The 18,580-nt window shown below is 39.7% G+C and overlaps 1 protein-coding gene across 3 annotated transcripts in view; it reads right to left on the bottom strand.

Moving 5' to 3' along the window:
- Positions 1-18,580, bottom strand: part of LOC137094135 (centrosomal protein of 95 kDa-like) — a 210,422-nt gene that overhangs the window by 191,019 nt on the left and 823 nt on the right. The window lies entirely within an intron of this gene.

Genomic DNA, 18,580 nt, shown 5'->3' with positions numbered 1-18,580 from the left:
ATTGTTGTAAAATGCAACTTAAAATGAACTCTTAAAATGTACTGCCAGCTTTTGGAAGATGAATTCTTCAAATAATGGTACAAGAGGATGTAGTGCTGGTGTCCATGTACTTCACAACATTTCCACTTGTGATTCTTATTAAAGGAAAATGCCGACTGTTTAGGACTTTGGCTTATTCACCATATCACCGTAAATCCATACATACCATTTTCATCTCTGTACATCCCATAACTAGTACCATAAGTGGTGGGTGTCAGACACACCCACCACTAGTCTAGCTTAGCACAAAGACTGGAAGTAAAGGCTTCAGCTAGCCTACTACTCAGTAACTGACAAAATAATACCAACATTTGCCTATTTATATGTTGTGACGTGTATAGTCACAGCATGTACAAATCACAAGGTTATATGAGACGTAGCCATTATAAACTGGGGACTATTATCAGAAGGCAAAGCACTGCTCTACTTCTGCGGAGTGATTTGCTCGCAGCACCTGAGAAGCACAGTTGTTACTTCGGTCAACAAAACCAATGTGACTAGGTAGCTAGTAACGAACGTGACTGTTGATCATGGCTGACTTTGAGGAATTGTCAGAGAATTTTTGCTTTGTATCAAACCAGAACCATATCGTTTTGAGTCAGAATACACAGACAAGGAGTTACAAACTTTGGAAACTGATAGACAAGACGCTGAATTACCTTTAGCACTGCTCATTTGTTACGATGATAGAGCGCTTTCGTGACAACACAATAACTAACATTACAGGGGATACATGGAGCATGGGACAAATTGCAATACAATAGTGACCATCCTATTCATGTAATAGCGTCAATAACTTTAGCAAATATATTGCATTAGATCTAGCAAATGCTACTGTATAGGCCAGTCATCTGAAAACATAACGTTACGGCAGCCGCAGTTGATCCACTTTCTCCTGTCTGTACTGTACTTGGTTAATGAGACCCAAAAATGCAAATTCTGTCATCATTTACTCTCCTTCAGTTTTTTTCTTACGTTCCGCTCGCGCTTTCACCATTCCACTCGCGAGTAAAATTCACTCCATGCTCACCAGCTATAAATTATTTTATTCCTGACCCGACTGATTCAGAAAAATTTAGATTTTGTTTCCAGAATCTATCTTTTAAATTTCCCTTACAGAAATGTTCTACATTAAACGCATTTATATATGTTTATACATCTATTTTCTTGTCATGTAATTTAAAATGTGTAAATGAAAATAAATTGGTCTACATTAGCCTACCTAAAGTAGCCTAGCAGGGTTCGTACACCTTTTCAAAGGTCAAATTCAAGCACTTTTCAAGCACTTTCAAGATCCATTTTAAAGATTTTTCCAGCACCTAACACCGCTGTAAATTACATACCAATACATTGTCAAAATTATTATTTAGTGTTATCATCACACTAAAAAGATAATACTGCTATAAACAGCCAAAATTGTGTTTCGTAAAGCAGAAGGATCAGATATTTAACCAAATCACAAGTTTTATTTATTTTCAATGCATCACTGTCTAAGTAGACTGTGTTTACTCTCTAACCTGCCTTTGTGTAATTGTAAAAACAATTACCCTAAACAAAATCACTCGACAAGTTCACTTAACTTTCAATTCATTTATTAAAAATTAAAAAAAATGCAAACATTCGTCTTTGAGGTAGACAGTCAATCATTGAACTTTTCTATTTTTAATTAATTTTTTGTTGTGTGTGTATGTCTATTAAAAGCCTAGGTAATCAAATATTTCTTCTGAAGAGATCACTTTATATGATAAAGCTTAAGCTTTTTTTTCATAAACATTGATCAATTACCATTACAATTATCTCAAATATGCTTACAGTGCATGTTCTACAATGGGTTAATTGTGTTGCAGTAGCTTACATAGAGCACAAGAAGCACAAGCTTGACTTCAAATGGTAAAAAGAAAACAGTAATAAAATAAGAACAAATGAGCAAAAACAATAGCACAAATAAATCAGGTAGGCCTAGGTCTAACTGTATTCAGGTGAGAAACTGAATTAAAAAAATAAACTAAACTAAAAATAAAATTTAAAATAACATTGGATTTTCATTGTAAAAATTAAATATTAATCTGTTAAAGTTACACAAGTTAATCAGTAAAGAGCAGCAAGTGATCTTTTGTCTTTTTGTAGTTTGAATAACTGCTGCCCCTTTAAGACCTGATGCAAGTGCGGAATCAAAACAATGTTCCTTTTACTCATTCTTCTGAACTGTTTACGACTGCATTTACGTTAATACACACCCAGATGAACAGTGTAACATTTTTGTTTGCATTTGACCATTAATAAGCTGGGAAAAGGAGCTCTTTTTTATTTTATTTACTTGTATTGTCAGAGGTCGGCTTTATATCGATAATGGAATATCTGAAACGATACGATTCTCAGTTTTTACAGTATCGATACCAGCTGCGCTCTCCTCTCCGACCGAAAGCGAGCTGACACACACCGGCATATTCTCACTCAGCCCGGTTAACCTCTGAGCACGGCGAACGCGCGTTCTGCTGGACTTTTTCCTCATGACAGTGTGTTAGTGTTAGTGTGTGATCGGTCTGAATTTCGCGCGGGATTGCACATAAATTAATTCTACTAATCCCCGCAGATTTCGTGCTCACATCTGAAGCGCACACACACAGCCTACCGTAATAAAGCCGCCTATGACATGATACAAGTGCAAACATTTGCTTCTTTTTCCAGCTTATTATTGGTCAAATACACTCAAAGAACTATCAGTGCACAAATGGAAGAGTATTAACGTAAACACAGTCGCAAACAGTTCAGGAAGAAATGAAGAATGAGTAACAGGAACAGTGTTTATGATCCATGAGTCTTAAAGGGACCGCAGTCATTTGTTATTCAAACTACAAAAAGACAAACGATCAACTGCTCTTGACTGATCAACTTGTGTAACTTTAATAGTTTCATCTGTACGCTATTTAATTTTTTACAAAGAACATTATCCAATGTTGTTTTAAATGTAATTACTATGCATTTTTTTATTCAGTTTCTTATCTAAATGTTATACCTGAAAAAATGTATACCTAAAAAAATAAAGCAGTCTATTTAATTTGTATCTTTTATTCTATTGCATTTATTTGTGCTATTGTTTGTAATCTGTTTATTTGTTCTTATTTTATTACTGTTTACTCGTCTTTTAAATTCAATTTACCATTCGAAATCAAGCTTTCTTGTGCTGTGTGTAAGCTATTGCAACACAATTATGTTACCCCATTGTAAAAAATACATTGAGATAGCAAAAATTTGTGAGATAATTTTAATAGTAATTGATCAATTGATCAATAATTGTTCAAATCAAAATGATGCCCAACCCTAAGGAACATGCTGGCCACATGAATTTTTAGTAAAAAATAACAATGAATAATAACAAGTTCTGTTGTCATATTAAGCATCTTTTTTTTTTTTTTTTTTTTTTTTACTGTGGTATCGATTTAGTATCGATATATCGGTATTTTAGTCTGGTATCGTATCGAAGTCATAATTTTGGTATCGTGACAACACTAATAACGGTATGTGCGCACTTCAGATATGAGTGCGAAATCTGCGGGAATTTGTAGAATTATGTCTAATCCTGTGCAAAATTCCGACCGATCACACACTAACACACTGTCATAAAGAAAAATCCAGCAGAACGCATCGGCACGGTAGTGTTCACAGAGGGTTAACCAAACCTGCAGTCACCCTCTCAGATACTGAAGCTTTCGCGCCTCGATTGCCCCCGACTGCGCAGTATCTCTACTGCGCAGACTCGGTCCCAAGATGTCAGCGCTGTGCAGGCCGCCTGAAAGCTTCAAATCTGGCAAGCGGAAACGGATGATGTCGAGTCATCCATATTTTTTTATGGTCTATGGTTGAGGCACGTTATAAGCAGAATCACAAGACTGCACTGTAAAACGGCTTGGCTGCCTGCCAAAACTGTTCTGATGACACACCAGCAGCAATGCTGGACCCAGTTGAACCCCAACAACAACAGACCTGTCACAGGTACTTTGAAGAGAATGCGTGTCAAGGAATGCCCACCGCCAACGTCGATGGGTCCTCTTACAACTAAGAAGGCATCCTACAAGCAAGTGCGGACATCCTATGGCTGAATTACCAGCCTTGCCCTCCACAGCACTTCAAGTTGGGTCCTCAGTCATCACAATATGCTGAGTTAGCAGCCATTATAAAAACCATTCAAATCGCATCGACCCATAACATCAGATAACTCATTATTTGCACAGACTCTGACTATGCCAGACCAAGCCTGCAGTCTCCCTCTCATTTACTGAAGCTTTCGCGCCTCGATCGCCCCCCGGTGACCGGTCCCAGTATAGCCGCCCCTCTGTGATTTCTAATGGACGCGAGGCAAACTAAATAATAAAATTACACTTCAAAAATTTTCCCCCAAAGTTAGTTTATGTCACTGAAGGCAGTTATCATCACGATGATTTCATTTCAGGTGTTCGTTTTAAAAATAAGTTTAGTTTGAGATAGTTATTTGATTCTATAAAAACGGGGGTGTGACGTCATGATTGACAGCTGAGACTGACGGCTTCTCTGAGTGAAGTTGTCACTGAGGCACTAACGGACTTTTTTCGAAATTTTTGGGAGCAGATTAGAGCTTTAGCTTTAATTTCTACATTTCCATAACTGTTTATTTCACACCAACATTATTAATTGTTCTGCATCTGCGAGAGTGTGGGCGGGCTTTTGATATCGCGACTGTACTTCCTGCTCTACTTCCTGCGCTCTACTGCGCAACTCCGGTCCCGAAATCGCTACTGCGCAGACTCGGTCCCAAGATGTCCGCGCCGTGCAAGGCTGCCTGAAAGCTTCAAATATGGCAAGCGGAAACGGATGATGTCGAGTCGTCCATATTTTTTTACGGTCTATGTGCCAGACTCAATTTCACATGACACCTTTCAGGTTGGGAACAAAATGGGTTTACAACAGGGATGGAAATTAGCACCCGCCACCAGCCAAATGCGGGTGATTTTGGGTTGTGGCTGGTAAACTCTCTTCACCTACAGGCCAACGTGGCGGGTAAATAAAAATAGCATACTGTTTCACCTCTTTGTAAACTTTGTTCAATGCATGCGAGTGTGGCCGTATGTCCAAATATGACCAGTCGTTTTCGCCGTCATTACCTGGATGTAGAGCCAGAAGACGTGAATACGAACTCACGCGCACTGAGAGAAAATCCGTCACTGTGCATCATCCAAATGCACGCACTCGTCTCACTGAGTGCAAATATTGAGTTCTCTTTCGTTCTCAGTAGGGCTGCACGATATTGAAAAAATATAGACCAGAGATATTTTTCCCCCATAGATATATATTGCGATATTGAGAGCCATCAATCTAGGCTAAAGTCAATAATTACCATTCCGTGATATTAATAATTTCACTAATAAGCAAGCTTCATTACAAGTGACAAAAAAAAAATGTTTGAAAAGTATGTGCAAACATGAAATTAAACCTCCAGTAGGTGGCAGCAGGTGACCATCTTAATGAGTGCGTCACTGAGTCGTTCATTCAAACGATTCATTCAAACGCTGAATCGTTCACACTTGTTGCTGTGAGTAAGACGTGTTACGGGTCTGCTGTAAACGATTTTCACTGCTGAAATAGAACAAAAACACTAAATATTGCATCTAAAATGTAAGTGACTTTAAGCGAATGTTAATTAGTTGTTTATGGAACTGTCATATGAAATCAGTGTCCTTTTCAGTCGTGATTATATTCAGGAAAACGCTCTAGTGTTGTGATTACTCCTCGAGAGGCTGCACGAGCGTGAACGCGACCTTATTATTATAATCAGTTCAACTGTTCATTATATATTATCCACAATCGATCGCCACTTACACTAAATTAATGCACAAACATTCTTGCATTTTGGTGATTCGCTAGGTATTTTTTTGTTTTAATCTTGTCCGTCAGTCAAGTAAAATTCTCTTTCACTTGTCCCTTCAAAACACCCACATGTCCCGGACAAGCGTTCATGTCGAGCCCTGCTTTATATTCGTCATAAAGATCTTTGTGGTGCCGTTTTAAGTGATCAGACAAATTGGTGGTGTTTTCTTGTTTTGTGGCCACAAGACACTCCATGCAAAGTGCCTCTTTTTGTTCAACATCCTCCTTTATGTAGTCAAAATAGTCCCAAAAAGATGATTTCTGGTACGAATCTTTTTTTTTCTCTTCGGATTCTCGTCGCGCATTTGTGAATGTTTGGCCGCGAGCGGTGAGCAGCAACCAATCACTGTGCAGGCATGAGGAACGTGCATGTCACTCCAGCACCAAACTCGTGTTTACTGTGTGCTACCGTTCTCTTAATAATACACCATGGGCTACTACCCTTCACATCGCATGTTCCGGCGATGTGACTATCGCACGCACGCGCACATCGCGATGTCGATGTTAAAAGAGAATATCGTTCAGCCCTACTTTCAAGTCTTGCGCTTAAACGGACAAACTCACACAAAAAGTATGTCAACATGTCCATCTTGATGAGTATCCAAGCAGATATAATCTTTATGCCTCAAGTGAACCGTATACAGTCGAGAAAGACGAGCATATCCCTGCACTAGGTCTTAAAGGGCAGTAGCCTTTACTGCTCTGTTTAATGTCAAACAAAAGGACATCAAGCACTGCTCTTGATTGAATAGCTTTGTAAGTTTAATAAGGATTAATCTTTAATTTAAACAGTTAAATATGCAGTTATTTTACATTTGATTACTTTATTCAATTTCTGTACCTTTCTGCAGGCCAGTAGACCTGTACATTATTATTTAATGTACACATGAGTGAGGTCAAGTTAAACATTTTAGTTTGAATTTTATTTTATACTGTGGATTGTTGCAATGTGGTGCATCCCTAGGACCCTATAATATCTGTTTTATTTTTTCCCAAATTCCATTTTTTCCGTTTTAATTTTTGCAAATTCTATTTTTTCCATTTTAATCTTGGCAGATTCCTTTTTTTCCCTTAAAATTTTGGGGAATTCAGTTATTACCCTTTACTGTTATTTTGGTCAAAAAAAGAGTGTGGTTTTAATGTTAATATAATAGAACATAAAACAAAAAATAGGAATGACCTTAAATTTATTGAGGTAACAAACATCACATTTATTTTTTAGGACAAATACTGCAGGATGCAAGTACTTCAAATATTAGTGGCTTATATTAATATTATTAGCGTTAAACTTTCCAGTAAAATACATTATATTAGTATAAGTTAAAATGAAAGTGCTCCATTTACTTTTTCTTTCAAGTAAAAAAAAAAAAGAACTAAAAAAAATTCATAAGATTCATCTTTTACATACAGCACTATCAAGTAAAACATTTAAAGCTGAAAATTAACATTAAAAAATAACATTTCACCATGAAATCATGTAGTGAATTGTTCTGTGTGTTTAACAATAACCATTATGATATCCCAGAGCTGTGAAAAATACAAATAAATAAAATACACAAAAACACAACTTGTTTTTTCCCAAATTCAAAGGTCCCTTTAAATGATTAAAACTAGATGCTTACCTTAACTTTAAGGTTACTTTTATCATGTAAACTACCCATTTACAGCATGTTATATGCATATGTGTTTGGAACAGAGGGGAACACGGTCGCATTTGCAAGAGATATGTTGCCTAATGTGCCTATCATAAATCAAAGCACGAGAATGACAGGGGTCGAGCAGAACACCGGAAAATCTGACAGAATGGACAATATTTGTCTATATTTGCAATACACGAGCTGCGGTTCAGCTAAGCGCGACAAATGCTGCCTGAGCACAACGGGCACGCGGCTCCCGCTCTCCATACACAAAGCTTCTGCGCTGAAACCGCCGTTAGCGTAGAGTTTCTTAACTTTTTCACCGACGAAAGCAGAGCGTGGAGACCAACTTTGCCATACTTTCATTGTTTTGAAGGGGGAGCTGAAATGACGGGAGGGGTTGTATCGCCAAGATTTGTTTCCCCCGATCTGCATTTTCCATACGTTCTCCTCCCACACAAAACAGAATTTCATTACAAATATGTAAAATTCCGGGAAAATCTGCGTTAACATGCAGATTCCGCATTAATATACCAATTCCGTGATTCCGTGATCGCGGAAATTATAGGGCTCTACATCCCTACTGACAATGTTCTGCTCGGTATGTCATCAACACGCTTCAGAAGATGCCAAAACTAATAGTTTCATTGTTGGGACTAAAAACCAGAACTGGAAGCCATTAAAGACCACGAATCATCCAAATTCCACATCCAGGAAAAATATATTTAAAAAAAGAGAGAGAAAAAAATAAAACAAAATAAAAGAGCGCAAAGAGCATAGAGCCCTACTCATTTAATGAAATGTATATCAGTTCATGGTTTGTGTGTGTATAAGAGAGAAAGACAAAATGTCAGTATTTCATTGAGACTTGAGATTAAATAAACTGCTTAAGTATTGTCGAGCTTGTAGTATTCATTTTTCACATGCAGTTACACATTGTCGGTTAAAAACAAGAAAGTGGCTGGTAAAAACATTGAGTGGCTGGTAGATTTTGAAATCCATTGGAATTTCCATCCCTGGTTTACAACGGCAAACAGCAAGTCAGTCAAACACAAACACCTGTTCCAAGCGTGCAACGACATCACAAGAGTACACAACATGATCGTCTACAAGAAAAAGGTGAAGGGACAGTCAAGACAACCAGGCCTTGACAAAGACTTAAATGACCAAACTGATGCCCTGGCCAAGACTGGCACACTGCATGGCAATCTATGGTCAACTCCACGGCGTACCATGTGCTACCAAAGCCACTTACAAGACACTGAAACATGTGGCATACTGGCTTGGCATGCAGCAAGACGTGGCAGAATATGTCAGAGTGCTTGGTTTGCTGCCACTTCCAACCAGCAAACCCAAACCATAGAGCCTAACTGCAACGCAGAGGAGTCACATTTCCTTGGTCAGACCTCCAACAAGACTGGATATGACCTCTGCCCAGACCAACGAGGGGCAACAAATGCTTCCTCATGTGTGCCATGTCACCAAGTGGGTACAGTGTCTTCCTGCACTGAACGGCACTGCCCAGACCATGGCGCACGTCCTGATGAACCTCATCTTCCCCAGGTTCGGACTACTTCTTAAAGGGTCATGAAACCCCCCTGCTGCAGCTGTGTTTTTTCACACCTTCGATTTGAAAAAGCTTGTTAAAAGGGGAGTGGTCGACTGTGAAAAGGTGGGATGGTATTGTGTGGAAAGAGGGAATGTTTGCATAAATAGGGGAGTGTCAGTAGGTGCATTAAGACTAGCGATACCAACAGCAGCAGTTACAGTGGTTCTGAGACATGTTCTTGGTTCACGTTGGCATTGTTTACCACAGTGAGATTAAATGAGGGATGAGTACAGCGAATGAGAGAGCTATGAGTGGCGTGCAGCAGAGATCGCAAATCATTCAGCTCTTCATATTCAAACCAGCATATAATTCAGTGAGAAATGAAAATAAATGTTATTCTGCATGACGAAATATTTTGCAAACGTGATAAAACTATATTTGTCCAAATATGCACGCTGTTTTGGCAAGATGAACAACGCGCCGACGTGATAAGAGAACGTGAACCACCCAACATGCGATGTGACAGTAGTCTCGACCGCGCATCTGAAGCAGAGCGACGCGCGCTGGGTTGCCGTGACGATCCGCGCTGTCTATCACTCGGCAGCTAAATCTATATTTGTCCAAATATGCAGCACGCTGTTTCACTAAGAGCCCGAACACACGCGGTTTAGTGCATGGCTGTGACCACAAATAAAACGGAGAGGACGTGGCTTTTTTTCATTAGCCTACAGATTACAGATTAGTTATTTTGCACTCCTGACACAGATAGTCAACGCTTGGAGGTTCGGCGTGCGATTCCTCAGGTGAATTTTACTTTACCGAGCCTTTGTAGCAAAGGCTTCCACAGACGGCGCCGGTTACAGCTCGCTCGGCGCCCTTTACGTTACTTCGTATCAGCACAACGCCTAGCTTTCCTCCGTGACTTTTCCGCACGCTGCTTCCAAAACTTCCCCACCATATCTCTACAATAATGATGGAAGACGAGCCTGACAGAAGTGACTGTCTCATGCATATTAACTAAATTATCTTGTTGCATACTACAGCGCAGGGATTGGACTGAATGAGCTTCATGTCATGAATATATATCGAGAATCGCTCGGAGTGGTCGACGTCAGCATGTGCCCAGCTGCCCATACTTGGGCCGAAAAGGCCGCGCCGACGTCAGCATTTGTGACGTTGCTCCGACTAAGCTTTTCAAACCGGAAGACAGAAATCGCTCTGAAAAATGCAAAAATAACTATTTTCACATATGAATGCCATTAATGTTTTCAATGATGTGCAGCCTATACATATCTGTTTACATCTAAAAAAAAAGTGTTTTGGGGTTTCATGACCCTTTAAAGTGAACTCGGACAGAGGCACTCACTTAACAGCTGAGAACGTGCAGCAGGTTTGGGAACTCCTGGGAGTACCAGCTCAACTGCCCATCTCATCCAACCAAGTGGAACAAACAAGTCGAACTGTGGTCAGCAGGCTGAGAAGTAATGTGTTTGCCAATCAGAAAGACTGGGATATGAAACTTCCTTTGGTGCTCATGGCCATCAGGGCCACCCGGCATAAATCAATTAATGTGTCTCCTTTTGAAATAATGACTGGGCGACAAATAACACTGCCACTGCCCCGGCTGCAACAAACGGGATACTCCAGCCTTGTCATGGCCTACACCACTCACCAGTACCTCTACACCGGCACCTGAAGACAACCTTCCCAGCAACCGCCTCAAAACAGCGCTCGAGGCTGAAAAGCATAGTTTTACCGGAAAGCGTCATACCAGGAATTGGATGTAGGCGACAGGGTTCAGTATTACCACCATACCGGGCCCCAAAACCTGAGCATGTGTACTTTGATCAAAGACATTCACTATATTTGCCTTAGCAAGCCATTCCTCAGGTCCAACACTAAAGTAATCTGCGGGTCACAGCCCATGAGAAACAACACCCGCTGCGCTGCCAAGGCCACGTCTCGCACCCAAGTCACTGAAACTCGAGCTGAGATCGTGGGTGACCGGTGGCTCGATAACTGTCATCCGACGATGTTACCCGGACTTCGTCAGATGAAAAGGGGGACTGTAGCGTCTGCAGTCTATTTCAACAGGACAATGAGTCAGTTCTGATGTTTATGGTGGATAGCTTTTAGTTGCATATAAATTAGGGGCCCAATGCCGATGAGTCTGGGGAAGTTGAAACTCTCAACGGTTTTGCGACCTAGCCGAAGTAGAACATGGAGCCTCTTTGGAGGACAACTTCAATCAGATTCTAATCTGGTTCCATGACCCACCCCATTCGCCCCCCCCCCCCCCCCCCCCGCCCCCCAGACAGAGAGGGACAAGAGACTTTTCCAATACACGTACACTTACACACACAAACACACACTTTCTTTATGCAGCCTTCAATTAAACTATTACAGAATGTATATGCTATATCCCTGTGTGTATGTATGCTCCCTATGTCATGCCAACATAGTCATGATGTATGAACAATGCAAGTTCATTTTAAATGCTTGTATTCCTGTGTAAGAATGTATCTCTGCTTTAATATCTCCCAGCCATAATGTGTTTGATATCTAAATATTCCTCTCTCTTTGTCTTAATCAACAATGCACAGAATAGGATTACGAAATGTATCATTAGTACGTTTAGCGAACTTGGGAGTAAAACTGTATAAACTCTTTACTGTATAAACACCTCGGACAAAGGCGGACAGGCGCTAAGCACCATCTCAACGGTCAAGGAACTTCCACAACTTCGAAGGAGACCTTCCTCTCCTTTTGGCAACATTCGCTTTCAAACTACCTTCAAATTTCCTGCAGATTGGAGACACGATCACTTGGAAGAACTGATGAGCTCCAGCTCACAGAACACTCTGAGAGGAATCACACGCATTCTTTTATATATTCCATCGAAATGTAGATGCGTTTTAAGACTAGTAACCCTGTTTAAGGTGATATTGTTCTTTGCTGACTCTGTAGTAATGTTTGTGAAATGCCATTCTGAACCCTTCTTTTCTCTTTTTCTTTTCGTCGTTACTCTGTATATACATGTATTCTTTATTTAGTCATATGTATTTGTAGTATCAATTATAAAAAAAAAACATTGTATCCATGTTTAATTGTCATTGTTACTGCTCACAAAACATAAGTCACTTTAATGTTCAGATCTATAGCTACAGCTCTCATAAGTACCTTTGAATGCTTTCTCTAATATCCCAATAGCTTGGAAAGTGTATTCTTTGTGGCCAGAAGAGTAACCTTCCCAAAGATTTGGTAGAAAGAATAAAAGCTTTGAGAGTTGATTAGAGATTGTACTGATCGTTCGTTACACGAAGGGATCAGATGAGTTTTTATTTAAATTCTTTAAAAGGTTACCTACAAGTCTGACCTGAAATAGTCCCAATATACTTATTATAAGTGTACCATAATGATTCAGGGTAAGACAAAAATCACGATTTGGGAAATGGATTCATGTTGTACATTCTCATTATATAATTATTGTAAATCTTGAACACAAAAAAAGTTACGGACAGCAGCTTTAATACCTATAATTCCCCATTTTGCTAATTTCATTTATTATATGTAGCCCAGTTGCTACAACAACATGTAAATAGGAAAATGTTGGCGTTATAGTTTGTCACTTCTTGAGTAGTAGGCTAGCTGGAGCCATTTACTTCCAGTCTTTGTGCTAAGCTAGGCTAGCGGTGGGTGCGTCTGACAGTGTTATGGGATGCACAGAGATGAAAGTGATATGGACTAGACATGTGCCGATTTTCGGTAATGCGATATATCACGTTATTACACGGCTCTGTGAAATACTTGATTCTGATTGGTCAATCGTGCATTCCAGCGGTAGGTTATTTCCAGATAACACCTGCTCATGCGGGTACTACGAGTTATCTTGACCGGTACTACTTCTATGCTTAACGCCATCTTGTGGCTTAAACAGCCGTGGGTTACAATGGGACTTCAAGGCAGGTTTCCTTTATAACGTTTTTAATATAGATCTTTTTCTTACACAAACGCATCGATTCGAATCAGAAGGCTCTATTAACCCATCGGAGTCGTGTGGAGCACGTTATTTGACGGACAGCTGCATTTTTTATGGACTTCAAACACAACTACAACAACTGCTTGGATTAACGTTAGCCTGGACTTTTTAAATATAACTCCGATTGTATTTGTCTGAAAGAAGAATGTCATATACACCTACGATAACTTGAGGGTGAGTAAATCATAGGCTTGGTTTCATTTTTGGGTGAACTAACCCTTTCAGCATTCATTTTCAACATTTAGCAAGGGCATATGGCAAATCTTCAGCAATAGATAAAGGCTTAAAGCAGGTTGGAACTGTTTTCCTTCGCGGAAGCTTTGCGTGAGAGCTAATAAAATATTTAATCTCGAGCCAATATTTTGTGTCTAATAATTATTTATTTGAGACTAGTAGCCGTGTAATAAGCGGGATAATGTACACCCAGCCGGTTTTTATCGCAGAATAAACCCCTTATGAATTACATAATGAATATGCACGATATTGTTATCGTGGGCACTTCAAAATATCGTAAATAATAATTTAATAACAATTATTAAAAAATGTATAATGCACTCAAGAATACTTTGCCCATTAACCGTATATATGCTCAACACAGCTGTATTCACCGCTTCTCAGCTGTGCCGCTGTTCCGTCTTGCATTGCGGCCGTGGAGCGGCTTGGACTTCTGCGCCGACCCCAGTGTGTCCACAGAAGTGCCCGGAGAGCTTTGTTTGCCTCCTGCATGGTGCTGCGGCAATCCCCATCATCTGAATCATCATGAAGACCCATCATCTGGTCTTCAGCTGTCATGCCTCGACGATGTCATCAGGACACTGCCGAATTGGAATATGTGGCAACAGAGCCTCTGGCGCTGGGACAAATGTAAAACATGGTGTAGGCCATGACAAGGCTGGAGTATCCCGTTTGTTGCAGCCGGGGCAGTGGCAGTGTTATTTGTCGCCCAGTCATTATTTCAAAAGGAGACACATTAATTGATTTATGCCGGGTGGCCCTGATGGCTATGAGCACCAAAGGAAGTTTCATATCCCTGTCTTTCTGATTGGAGACTTCCACCATCAGCTGTTTTCTGTTCACCATCGGCTCTGTTTCTGTTCACCATTGGCTCTGTTCAGTTTTCTGTGTTGGTTGATTGTTTGTAGTATTCTATATTTTTACTTGTTTTTCATTTTTTTGTTATTTTTTTCCCTTTGTTGCACTTTGAGATTCTTCGGAATGAAAAGTGCGTTATAAATAAAATCTATTATTATTATTATTCTGCGTCAAAGGGTAAATGAGAAGCACAGGAGTGTGAAGGAGACGCGCTAATGAAGTGCACGCTCAATGAAAGCAGATGGCGCTGATGAACTGCAGAATGCAGAGGTTACCCCGCAAACAAAAGCAACCACGCTAGTGAAGTTTTTAACGTTAATTCTATTGCACTTTAATGTTTGAAAATTGTACTTTTAAAGCGCTGGAAAAAATTAAGAAACCACTAAACATTGATTTCTCAATGTTAAGTGTTCTCTTTTTTTTTTTCCAGAGCTCTATATATTTTTGGTGCATTGTATTATTGTATTTAAACATTTTTTTTTTATTACAAAAATAGTTCTTAAAGCTGTTATGCTATGACAACACTTTTTTTGCAATTTATTTCAATATCGCGATAATATCGTATACCGTGATAAAAGCTCCAGCAATTAATTGCAACATGAAAAATTGATATCGGCACATGCCTAGTATGGACTTATCGAACTCTGGGGGATATGGTGAATAAGCCAAAGTCCCAAAAAGTCGGCGTGTTCCTTTAAAGCTGCACTAGTATGTAATTTTTCCGTTCGCTAGAGGGTGCCTATTCATAACAAAGGCAAATGAGTAGGATTGAGAACTTTTGTAATGACACGTTTGGCCATTAACTATTAAATGCATCAATATATTTAAACTGCAAACACATGAGGAGAGTCTCTGCATTAAAGACCAACAAATGGCAAATCAACATGCGACTACATTTCTCTCCGATACGGTAGGAAATTAAACTGAATGTGGAGGATTTGAACTGTGACGAATCTGACAATGATTGACAGGGCAGTTAAACGGTGACGGAATGCACGTAACTAAGCAACAGAGTCCGTTAAAGATGGGGAAGTAGTATGTCCCGAAGCTTGCATACTTTTCTGCTACACACTCAAAAGTATATACTTTTTCTTCACAAAAAGAGTACATACTTTTAGGAGGTAGTATAAGTAGGCAAATTGGGACACAGCAATAGTTTGATGATGCAAAGTTTGAGCACAAAATCTTGGGATATGTGGTCTTTACCTCAGCTGATGGAAAAGAATCAGGATATGACTGGGGCAGAAATCATGTTCATGGAATGTGATTATTAACATTACTGTAGTATGAAGCAGAGCAGGACCAACATTTGGGAGCTGAGCAAGGCAGCTGGTTTGATGATTTCATTTCAAGTGTTCGTTTTTTAAATAAGTTTAGTTTTAGTTTTTTAGTTTTTTGATGCTATAAAAACAGGGGATGTGACCTCATGATTGACAGCTGAGATTAACGGCTTCTGAGTGAAGTTGTCACTGAGGCACTAACAGACTTTTTACTGGATTTTTGGGAGCAGATTGGAGCTTTGGCTTTAATTTCTACATTTCCATAACAGTTTATTTCACACCAACATTTTAATTGTTCTGCATCTGTGAGAGTGTGGGCGGGCTTTTGATATTGCGGCTGACTTCCTACTCTCTACTGAAACACAAAATCACCACAACACAAACGGAATTAAACCACAACACAATGAAATCACCACAACACAACGGAGTGCAATAAAGTTAGTTCTCCTTGCTATTGTTCTATAGATTGCCTAGTCTTACAAATGTATAAACTCTATGATCAGTTTTAAGCATGTACCATTGTATATCGACATGAAATATCAATTGAAAATCACCTACATGCATTATAGCTGCATATTTACACTTGTAAACGATTTTACTCACTATCAAGGTGCTTGATGCCCAAGAACATTTGCTATTGCACCATGCAGTTGAAACATTTGTATGAATTAAAATTACTTTTACCATTTAAAAACAGACATGTTAAAATTCCACAGCTTTGTTGTATATTGTGAAAAAACTCATTGGACTCTTTGGAATTTAGAATGGAATTTGAACATTTAAACAAAACAAAAACAAAGAAGTCATTTGAATTCATATAATTATACATTTCAACCACTTTTTTGGAGTTGGCAGACGTTCCCTTAAACATCAAGCGCTGTGATAGCAAGTAAAAGCATTCACGAGTATAAATATGCAGCTATAATAGATGTGAGTGATTTTGAATTGATATTTCATGTCGATATACAATGGTTACACGTTTAAAACTGATTGTAGTGTTTATATCTTTGTAAGACTGAGAGCCCGGGTTGTGGCGACTTTTTTGTGTTGTGGTTAAATTTAGTAATGGCTGCACTACTGGGCCACCGTACAGCGTCTTGCAGGATGTCTGGAAACTTTAAATCTGGTCAGCGGAAACAGATGAAGTTGCGTCGTCCATATTTTTTTACGGTCTATGTGCGCAACACACGGCTCGCAAGCAACGGGACTTTTATTATGACGGGACACAGTCACCGGCGGCATTTCCGCTTTTCCGGTCATGACTATGAGTTAATGCAGCTCTGTTTATTAGGGATGCACGATATATCGCGATTTGGCTTATCGTGATTATCAAAACACAAAGGCTGCGATGATCTTTTATGCGCAGTTTGTCAGTGTAGGACGGCTCTGTGATCAGTAGTAAATGCTGTTCCATCTAAAAGCACTGCAAGTTTGAGGGTGCGTTCACACTTGTCATGTTTGGTTCGATTAAAACGAACCCTGGTGCGGTTGCTCGGTTAGTGCGGTTCATTTGAACATATGTGAACGCTGCCATCCGAACCCTGGTGCGCACCAAACAAGCGGACCGAGACCGCTAAAAAGATGGGTCTCGGTCCGCTTCCAAACGAACTCTGGTGCGGTTCGATTGATATATGAACGCAACACGGACCAAAGACATGTAAACGGACCAAAAACCGGACGTATGTCACAAGATGCGACGCATAATGCAGCTGATTTGACGACGCGGAAAGATCGGTGTATCCAAAATGAGTAACTTTAACGTTAGAGGGCAAATGTGGAGCAACGAGGAAGTGCCTAATCAATAGGCTATTTGGTCAGACGAGCATGTTTCGAAAATGCTAGAAAAAACACACAAAAAGCATACCTGGCTCTTCTCATCAAAGTTCCTGTGTTGCCCATTATTAGCAGGTACAGACGACAGAACGGCCGTCTCTCTTCTGCACAATGGAGGAAATCCTGCTGCTGTTTTGAATGTTTTGAACATTTTATGAGCTCTTCATGAGTTCTCAGTGGGTAAAAATAATGCCACATGTACATGCATAAAATGATCGCGTTTAATCCAGCACACAGCGTTGTTTTGAATGTTTTGAACATTTCATGAGCTCTTCATGAGTTCTCTGGTAAAAAAAAAAATGCCATATGTACACGCATAAAATGCCCGCGCGTGTAATCCGCACACAGCATTGTTTTGAATGTTCAGTAAATGAGCTCCTACGTCATATAAGCCGACCAATCAGGTTGTTACCGTCTCCCTGTGCCTTTGGTTACTCAGGTAACTTTAGGGTTGCTGTTAAAAATGCCCATGTGAACGCTAAGCGAACCAGGACTATTATGTTTTGTTGTTGTTTTTTGGTCCGGACCAAACGAACCAAACTAACCGAACTACAAGTGTGAACGCACCCTGAGTTGCTTATAACATGCATTTTTTTTAAAAAGCAACACGCGTCAAACATCGTTTCAAACATGAGAAGCAGTCATGTTTAATCAAAGCATTTTAATATGTTTATTCAGTTCACCGATTGTTAGCTATTGTACTTCTGCGGAATATACTTGGAGTTCCCTGCACGAGAGTGCCCTTTGGCTTGCGGAGCAGCGTTTACAACTGATCACAGCTGTGCTGCTCTGAGAATCTGTGCATGCAATTATCGCAGCCTGCGCGTGCAATTTTATTGCGATTTATCGTGCAGCCCTACTGTTTATCATATTAGATACATTTGAATGTGTTTAAAATGACTTTATGACATTACTCGGTCTGTTTGCTCTGTGGCAGCTGTGAAACCTGTTGCACACTGCTAACAGTAAAGAGTTTCTGCCAAATAAAATCAGAAACGATATGATATGATGGAATTGACAGGTGACTACCTCAGACCTCCCAGGTCTTTGGTTAAAATAGCAATTTTCTCACAGTTTATAAATAGTTGGAAACATTTGGGATATTGTCAGAACTCAACTGAACAAAATATACAACACTGGCCTATTGATTCTTATTCTTCACCAGCTGTTTTTGTCTGACCCTGCTGAACCAATAAGCATTTCACTGTCC

Source organism: Pseudorasbora parva, chromosome 12 (genome assembly GCF_024679245.1).
Source record: "Pseudorasbora parva isolate DD20220531a chromosome 12, ASM2467924v1, whole genome shotgun sequence".
NCBI lineage: Eukaryota > Metazoa > Chordata > Actinopteri > Cypriniformes > Gobionidae > Pseudorasbora > Pseudorasbora parva.
This window is presented reverse-complemented; position numbering and strand designations above follow the sequence as displayed.